We start from the raw sequence: 9899 nt of genomic DNA, 5'->3' as shown, positions 1-9899 counted from the left end.
TTTTAAACTCACAAAAATGACAATTTAAAAACCAATTTTCTTTGTATTTGTAAAATCGATTTTCTCAGAAACTACAAAGTCTTTTTGAACAATTTGTTTTTTTTACTTGTACTCAATATTCTCCTTAACATATGTAGCAATTTTGGTAGCAATAGCATGTATGAGGGATTTGCTATTTACCACCAAAGTCAGCATGAAATGACGTGTAAATTCATGCCTACTTAGGAATGCTACCAATTAACCACAAAATGAATTATACTTTTCTCCAGAAATTTCGCATTATGATGCATAATTATGCATAGCCGTATTTTCTGCTCATTACTAATGGAAAGGGAGTGGTGGTAAATAGCAGCAATCAGGCATGGTTCCATTCTGATTGCTAATGGCCAGTCAGCTTACACTGTGGGTCATTTGTTTATACTTTGTAAAGGGGTCCAAAATAATATTGAGTTATTGTGTTAAAGTCCACCGGAGACCGTTGGTTGCTTTGTGTAAATCAATTGCGTTACTCTCCCCAATTTCTGGATTTTCCACATCATGTGATGCAGAGTAACCGATACAGGTCCGATGGTAGACTTTGTACCACCTAAAGCAATATATTGTGAGGACATCGCACCTCCTCCCATAGCATCTCCTCCCTGCTGGCCCGCAGCATCTGATCCCCAGGATGCCAGGTATGAAGTGCACCTCCTCCCATAGCATCTCCTCCCTGCTGGCCCACAGCATCTGATCCCCAGGATGCCGGGTATGAAATGCACCTCCTCCCATAGCATCTCCTCCCTGCTGGCCTGCAGCATCTGATCCCCAGGATGCCAGGTATGTGCTGCACCTCCTCCCATAGCATCTCCTCCCTGCTGGCCCGCAGCATCCGATCCCCAGAATGCCAGGTATGTGCTGGACCTCCTCCCATAGCATCTCCTCCCTGCTGGCCCGCAGCATCCGATCCCCAGAATGCCAGGTATGTGCTGCACCTCCTCCCATAGCATCTCCTCCCTGCTGGCCCGCAGCATCTGATCCTCAGGATGCCGGGTATGTGCTGCACCTCCTCCCATAGCATCTCCTCCCTGCTGGCTCGCAGCATCCGATCCCCCGAATGCATTGCCAGGTATGTGCTGCACCTCCTCCCATAGCATCTCCTCCCTGCTGGCTCGCAGCATCCGATCCCCAGAATGCTGGGTATGTGCTGCACCTCCTCCCATAGCATCTCCTCCCTGCTGGCCCGCAGCATCTGATCCTCAGGATGCCGGGTATGTGCTGCACCTCCTCCCATAGCATCTCCTCCCTGCTGGCTCGCAGCATCCGATCCCCAGAATGCTGGGTATGTGCTGCACCTCCTCCCATAGCATCTCCTCCCTGCTGGCCCGCAGCATCCGATCCCCAGAATGCCAGGTATGTGCTGCACCTCCTCCCATAGCATCTCCTCCCTGCTGGCTCGCAGCATCCGATCCCCAGAATGCTGGGTATGTGCTGCACCTCCTCCCATAGCATCTCCTCCCTGCTGACCCGCAGCATCTGATCCCCAGGATGCCAAGTATGTGCTGCACCTCCTCCCATAGCATGTCCTCCCTGCTGGCCCGCAGCATCTGATCCCCAGGATGCCAGGTATGTAGTGCACCTCCTCCCATAGCATCTCCTCCCTGCTGACCTGCAGCATCTGATCCCCAGGATGCCGGGTATGTGCTGCACCTCCTCCCATAGCATCTCCTCCCTGCTGGCCTGCAGCATCTGATCCCCAGGATGCCAGGTATGTGCTGCACCTCCTCCCATAGCATCTCCTCCCTGCTGGCCCATAGCATCTGATCCCCAGGATGCCAGGTATCATACCTCCCAACATTGTAAGCACAGAAAACGGGACATTTAGGCCACACCCCTAACCACGCCCCCAATACCCCATAGACACGCCTGCCTTTTTTTTTTATATTTTTATTTTAATTCATATTATTATTATGACTCCTGAAAGGGGTGTGGGGGAGCATGTGGGTGCCTGTGGGTGTGGGGGAGCATGTGGGTGCCCGTGGGTGTGGGGGAGCATGTGGGTGCCCGTGGGGGAGCATGTGGGTGCCCGTGGGTGTGGGGGAGCATGTGGGTGCCCATGGGTGTGGGGGAGCATGTGGGTGTCCATGGGTGTGGGGGAGCATGTGGGTGCCCGTGGGTGTGGGGGAGCATGTGGGTGCCTGTGGGTGTGGGGGAGCATGTGGGTGCCTGTGGGTGTGGGGGAGCATGTGGGTGCCTGTGGGTGTGGGGGAGCATGTGGGTCCCTGTGGGTGTGGGGGAGCATGTGGGTGTCCGTGGGTGTGGGGGAGCATGTGGGTGTGGGGGAGCATGTGGGTGCCTGTGGGTGTGGGGGAGCATGTGGGTGCCTGTGGGTGTGGGGGAGTATGTGGGTGCCTGTGGGTGTGGGGGAGAATGTGGGTGTGGGGGAGCATGTGGGTGCCTGTGGGTGTGGGGGAGCATGTGGGTGCCCATGGGTGTGGGGGAGCATGTGGGTGTCCATGGGTGTGGGGGAGCATGTGGGTGCCCGTGGGTGTGGGGGAGCATGTGGGTGCCTGTGGGTGTGGGGGAGCATGTGGGTGCCTGTGGGTGTGGGGGAGCATGTGGGTCCCTGTGGGTGTGGGGGAGCATGTGGGTGTCCGTGGGTGTGGGGGAGCATGTGGGTGTGGGGGAGCATGTGGGTGCCTGTGGGTGTGGGGGAGCATGTGGGTGCCTGTGGGTGTGGGGGAGTATGTGGGTGCCTGTGGGTGTGGGGGAGCATGTGGGTGACCGTGGGTGTGGGGGAGCATGTGGGTGTGGGGGAGCATGTGGGTGTCCGTGGGTGTGGGGGAGCATGTGGGTGTGGGGGAGCATGTGGGTGCCTGTGGGTGTGGGGGAGCATGTGGGTGCCTGTGGGTGTGGGGGAGTATGTGGGTGCCTGTGGGTGTGGGGGAGCATGTGGGTGACCGTGGGTGTGGGGGAGCATGTGGGTGTGGGGGAGCATGTGGGTGCCTGTGGGTGTGGGGGAGCATGTGGGTGCCTGTGGGTGTGGGGGAGCATGTGGGTGCCTGTGGGTGTGGGGGAGTATGTGGGTGCCTGTGGGTGTGGGGGAGCACGTGGGTATGGTGGGGAGGAGGGTGCCTGGGCAGAGAGGAGGCAAACAACAAAAAAAAACGATGCTCCAGCCGCGCAATGCGGGGAGTGGGGCTGCATCATTCCTCCCTCCCTCCTGCTCTCTGAAGCTGCCTGCTGTGTGCCCCCCCCCCCCCCCCGGGATGCACAGTTTCCTCAGCGGTGGTCACATACCTGTCCATGCGCTTGTACGGGAGCCAGAGCACCGGCTCTTCTCTTCTAGTTCCTGTTTCCTATGACGTCATAGGAAACAGGAAGTAGAATGAAGCCGGCTCCCGTACAAGCGTATGGACAGGTATGTGACCACTGCTGCGGAAACTGTGCATCCTGGGGGGGGGGGGCACACAGCAGGCAGCTTCAGAGAGCAGGAGGGAGGGAGGAATGATGCAGCCCCACTCCCCGCATTGCGCGGCTGGAGCATCGGTTTTTTTTCAGTCACCTCTGAGGCTGACTAGACCGGGACTTCGGGGGGTGGCAGCGGGAGAGCGGGAGGGGCCCCCCAACCCGTGACAGTCCCGACGAAAACGGGACGGTTGGGGGGCATGCAGGTATGAAGTGCACCTCCTCCCATAGCATCTCCTCCCTGCTGGCCTGCAGCATCTGATCCCCAGGATGCCAGGTATGTGCTGCACCTCCTCCCATAGCATCTCCTCCCTGCTGGCCCGCAGCATCTGATCCCCAGGATGTCAGGTATGTGCTGCACCTCCTCCCATAGCATCTCCTTCCTGCTGGTCTGCAGCATCCGATCCCCAAAATGCCAGGTATATGCTGCACCTCCTCCCATAGCATCTCCTTCCTGCTGGCCCGCAGCATCCAATCCCCAGAATGTCAAGTATGTGCTGCACCTCCTCCCATAGCATCTCCTTCCTGCTGACCCGCAGCATCCGATCCCCAGAATGCCAGGTATGTGCTGCACCGGCACCGCATCAGTCACCTATGCTCAGCAGATTAGTGATGGAATCACCAGCCACACGTGAAGTCCTGCTTCCTCTCGGGCTACAGTAGCGCCTCATGTGACCCAGCAGCATGTAACAAGTCACATGAGGCACTGCTGTAGCCATGGATATAGGACGCTGCACTAACGGATGGTCGCTGGAACGCTCAGAGCAGCTGCGTGAATCGGTGCCACGCATCTAGGGAGGGGGAGACTCGGGGTGCGATGATGGCGGATATTTGGGGAGAGGAGCTGCCTGCTGCTGGCCTCTAATTCTTGCCACCCTGAAAGAACCGCCCCTAAATTATGATGCTGAAACTAAGTCTTAAATTACACCTTAAGTGAGAAGTATATGGAGGCTGCCTTATTTATTTCCTTTAAAACAATACCAGACATCCTTCTGATCTTGTTGGCTGCAGTATTGTTTGAATCACACACCTGAAACAAGCATGTGGCTAATCGGGTTAGACTTCAGTCAAATATCTGATCTTCATGCTTGTTCAGGGTCTGTGCAGTATTAGATGTAGAGGATTGCTTAAAATTAAATAAATATGGCAGCCTCCATCTCACTCTCACTTTAGGTGTCCTTTAAAGGGACACTTAAGTCAAACAAAAAAATGAGTTTTACTCACCTAGGGCTTCCAATAGCCCCCTGCAGCTGTCCGGTACCCTCGCCGTCTCCCTCCGATCCTCCTGGCCACGCCGGCAGCCACTTCCTGTTTCGGTGACTGGAGCTGACAGGCTGGGGACGCGAGTGATTCTTCGCATTCCCAGACACATTAGCACCCTCTATGCTGCTATATGGTATGTGATATATGCTGTAGCAGCATAGATGGCGCTATTGTGGCCAGGAACGCGAAGAATCACTCGCGTCCCCAGCCTGTCAGCTCCTGTCAGCGAAACAGGAAGTGGCTGCCGGCGGGGCCAGGAGGATCGGATGGAGACGGCGAGGGCACCGGACAGCTGCAGGGGGCTATTGGAAGCCCCAGGTGAGTAAAACTCATTTTTTTTGTTTGACTTAAGTGTCCCTTTAAGTATTCCACCATATCAGAGCAGGGAATAGCAATCATAGCACTCCCAGCCGCAGTGCTGAGATGTCTGCTGCAAGCTCAGTAGCAGTTCTTTAGGCTTTAAAGGACAACTGCAGTGAGAAGTATATGGAGGCTACCATATTTGTTTCATTTTAAACAATACCAGTTACCTAGCAGCCCTGCTGACTTATTTGGCTGCAGTAGTGTCTAAATAACAGCAGAAACAAGCATGCAGATAATCTTGTCAGATCTAATAATAATGTAAGACACACCTAATCTGCTGCATGCTTGTTCAGGGTCTATAGCTAAAAGTATCTGCTAACTCTGATAAGGTATGTCAACTCTGACAAGGCATGTTAAGTCTGATAAGGTACGTTTACGCTAATAAGGCATGCTAAGCGTGCAGTAAGGGGAGCTATAGTGATAGTGAATCCACCCCATTGTGTTTGGCATGGAAGCTGTGTCATACTGTTACTGCTGTTTGTGTTCCCATTGGGGAGGAAATCCTCTCACTTTCCATGCTGGTAGCACCCAGAGGTGTAGGGAAAGCATTAGTAGAGGCACGGATATAGAAGTGCTACTTCTGGCCGAAACTCTTACTCATCCTCTGACAAGACTGTTTAGGTTTCTTGCAAAACTGAAAACAAGCAGTTGCTATTTATGGAAAGTCTGCATGGGCTCACATGTGAGAAAAAACCTGCAATCTTGCAAAGAGTTACACCATGATAAACATGTGAAAGGATTAGGAGCAGTATCGGAACTGAGATTTGGAAGGCAATTATTATTGACTACTAAAAATACTCCTGTGGATTACTGATGTGAACATGCTACGGACATCCATGTATCTGTCTAATCTAGTGTCTGTGGAGCTTCCAGACGCCCATTCCATTGTGCCAATGAAGCATTCGAGGAGACCTAACCCCAATGACAACATTTAAAAAGTTACACGTTAGAAAAGCCCATTGCCCAATGCAACGGAGTTGTTCTCTAATGCTGTTTGTGGGTTCTTAGATTTTTGTTTAAGGTCCATCCCCACCACTTAAGCAATAGAGGCACTTTCCTAAGGGTTCGTATAGACGTACGATAAAAATCGTTCGTTACGAACGATTCGTGACGTTTACATGATATTCAAATTAGACGGAAAAGATCGTTCGTAATGAGCGATTGTGTACACACGTGAACGATATAAGTATAAAGTACTGAATGACGAACGATTAAAAAATGCATGCGCAAACGGAAGTGACGTTATGACAGGCAATAAGAACATGCGTTATCGGACGATCTTTGTACACACTGCAACGATTGAACGATTATCTTTCGAAAAAATCCGCCGGGTTGGATCGGTCGGATTGAACGATAACGGTCGTTATCGTCCCAAAAAACGATCGTTGGAAAATTTGGAGCGCACGATTATCGGCCCAATTGTCGTTATCGTTCGTTTTTGAACGATCGTTATCGTACGTGTGTACTCAGCTTAAGACTGCCTAACCTCCCCATCGCCAACACCATATATATATATATATATATATATACATGTATTTGCTACTCATTAGTCTACTTCACTCATAAGCTAATTGATAAAAGCATTTTCCCCATTGCATTGAACAAGCGCCAGCAGCGCGAAATGCGCCCACTTAGTCCGCTATTGCCTTCATCTGCATCCATTGACTGTAAGTGTTTTTACTTGTTTGCCAATAAATATCCCTAACCGCAGTGCCAGCTTTGCCTCTCCTCCTCTCTACGAAATAATTGATAAAAGTGCTATTGCAGTACTGGAATGATCAGATTGAGTTCAGCTGATGTTGTGCTGTGTAAACAATGCAGACAATTCTCTGCTGTGCATAATTACAAGACAATCTGGTCATTTGGCAATCCTATCAGTTGACTGTGGTAAAGTGTAAATGTGCTTACAAACTGGCTACCTATACATTGCCACCTGATGTGGCAAAACCATTGATTCTTCTCTGAAGGCTCATACACACGCTCAACAAAAGTCTTTTAAATGCCCGATTCTCAAACAACTAAAAGAAGTTGGACAACTTTTGTCAAGTAATGTTGGGAATACACCATGAGATTTTTGGGTAGTTAGATGGTTCAATAGATAATTTCCGACATGTCGGAACGGATTTTTGATAGTTTTTCTGATCGATTTCTCATAGAAATGAATGGAAATTGATCAGAAAAACGATCGGACAGTAAATCTGCTGAAAAATCTCATTGTGTATTCCCAGCATAGAAGTCGTGCAAACGACAAGGCGAGGCGACCAACGACTGATAAGACTCAGCTCAAGTCAATCCATCAGTTGGATTGACTTGAGCTGCATCTTATCAGTCATTGGTCGCCTCTTATCAGTGATAATGCCTTGTCGTTTGCATGTCTTTTACTTGACAAAAGTTGTCCAACTTCTTCGTGCATAATTGTGCATTTAAAAGACTATTGTTGAGCGTTTGTATGAGGCTTTAGAGTAATTGCTTCAGGAACAAATAATTTCCTATCACACACTGCACATCAATTTTCAGTAGATTCCATCAGGAAATCTATTAAAAATCAATCTAACCGCAGCATTAGTGTTTGATCCAGTGTAACGCCATGGGCCATTGATCTACCACCGCTCCTGCCCTGCTACAATCGACCTAGATCTTCCCTCTTGTCTGGTTGAAACTTCCAGGTGTTTTAGGGTCAAAATCATCTGAAAGTCAATCGATCTGACATGTTGGGGGGCTCGAACGGGAAAATGATAAATGTACCAGTCTTTTTATACTTCCTGATCATTTTTTTGTTGTTTTTAATGTTGTAGAGCTATAATTTAAATGAGTAAAATACTGTTTCTCAATTCATTTTCAATTGGTCTATGGAAGAACTGGTTTCACAATTGGTTGATGATCCAATAACTGGATGGTTCATTGATTGCTTGAGCATATTGGCTGGTGAGGTGTGCCAGGTCTTACCTCCTACCCCATCCTTCCAAACACCCAAATCCACTGATAACTATCTATCTATATGTTGGTCAGGGCCTAAAATGAATGGCTTTGGTTGTTTTATCTTCTACCATATAATGTAGCTTAACAGCCACTGCAAGGCTGTTAACAAGCCAACCCCACCATTGCCACATAATACCAACCCTTCGCTCATTCCACTGGCTACCAATATAATGCAGAATTCTGTTTAAAGGGGAACTTCAGTCTAAACAAACATACTGTCATCAAGTTACATTAGTTATGTTAATTAGAATAGATAGGTAATATAATCTCTTACTCACCCTGTTTTAAAAGAACAGGCAAATGTTTGTGATTTATGGGGGCTGCCATCTTTGTCATGGGGGCAGCCATTTTTTGGTTACCCCTCCCTGCTGCACACGCTAGGCTTCAAATGTCAAATTCAAAATGTAAAGAAAACAAAATTGCACCAAAAACAGCAGAACGAGAACAACAAAATCAGAAATCCCATCATGCTTTGCACAGCATCAGGGAAAAAAGCCCGGGCAGTTTTTTTCTGTGCAGCTAAAAATGAGGATTGTATAAGAGAAACAAAGTTCTGATGCTGTGAAACTGTTAAAGAAACACAAAGCCTTTTCAGTGCTGCTGAGTCGATTTTTAGTCCGGAGGTTCACTTTAAGATTGGCTTATTGACATTCAAACCCTTGGACAATCTGGGCCCTGGATATCTGAAGGACTTGTAACAACTGCACCCCCCCAACAAGACAGAACCTTCTGTCATGCTGACCGTACACTTTGGGACTCCTTGCCACACCCAATCAGGACATCTACATCCCTGGAGGCATTAGGTCCAAACTGAAAAGCCACCTGTTTAGTCTGGCATTTATGAACACTTGACTATTTCCTCTGTAACACAGTCCACCTTCAACCCTGTATTGACCTGAGACAAATCTATGCGCTTTGAGACCTATGGGAAAAAAAGCACTTTACAAATGTTACTGTATTGCATTATATTATATGTACATTTTTGGGTTTACCTCTAGTTCTACAGGAAATAATAGATAGGATAAGACTGCACTGTATGAAAGGAGTGTGTGTAAATGTATTGCATTATACGTAGGATTGCATTTCTATCTTTTTCCAGATTTACCATGAACTCCGTTGTTCGAACGTCCTGGTGTTTCCTCGAAATGGATGTATGTTTGTGTCTGTCCTGTCCCTTATCATAGTTATATTGCTTTATCATCCTTCGCTGTGGTCTACCGCTCAGTCTGCTGGCTCCCATCCAATCTCGTACAGTGTGATTCAAGCTCACTCCTCCAGACTTTGTAAACACCTTTCATCATTACTAACAGCACGTTGGGGAACTTCTGAACGTGGAACCTCCTTCCCTGATATTAATGAAGAACAACGGAAGTTCCACACTAAAAGCCCTTCAACGTAAAAAGTTTACGTCACCCAAAACAATAATTCAAAATCATTTCGGCAGAGTGTGTTCCAGTGTTCCCCACTGCCCACTCACAATCTGTTAGAGATTGGACGTGATGGAAAACCAAGTCTGATTACTGCTACAGAGGCCATCAGCTTGCAAACATGTGTCTTCTCCCTGCCCCTCTCCATAGAGCAGAACCCATTGGCGTAGCAATAGGGGTTGCAGAGGTAGCGACCGCATTGGGGCCCTTGGGTCAGAGGGGCCCCGAGGGGTCCTCTCTCAAGCACAATATTAGTTCTCTATTGGTCCTGTGCTGGTAATAATCACTTCTATAGATGCTTTAAATAGTAGTTATCATTAACAAACTGTTCCCCATCCCCTTCTTGCACCTCTGACACTTTGTTGTCCTTGGCAGGTTTTGGTGCAACGCATCAATTGTTATGTATAGAGTGCTGGGGGGGGC

The sequence above is a fragment of the Hyperolius riggenbachi genome, chromosome 3 (assembly GCF_040937935.1).
Source record: "Hyperolius riggenbachi isolate aHypRig1 chromosome 3, aHypRig1.pri, whole genome shotgun sequence".
Lineage (NCBI taxonomy): Eukaryota > Metazoa > Chordata > Amphibia > Anura > Hyperoliidae > Hyperolius > Hyperolius riggenbachi.
This window is presented reverse-complemented; position numbering follows the sequence as displayed.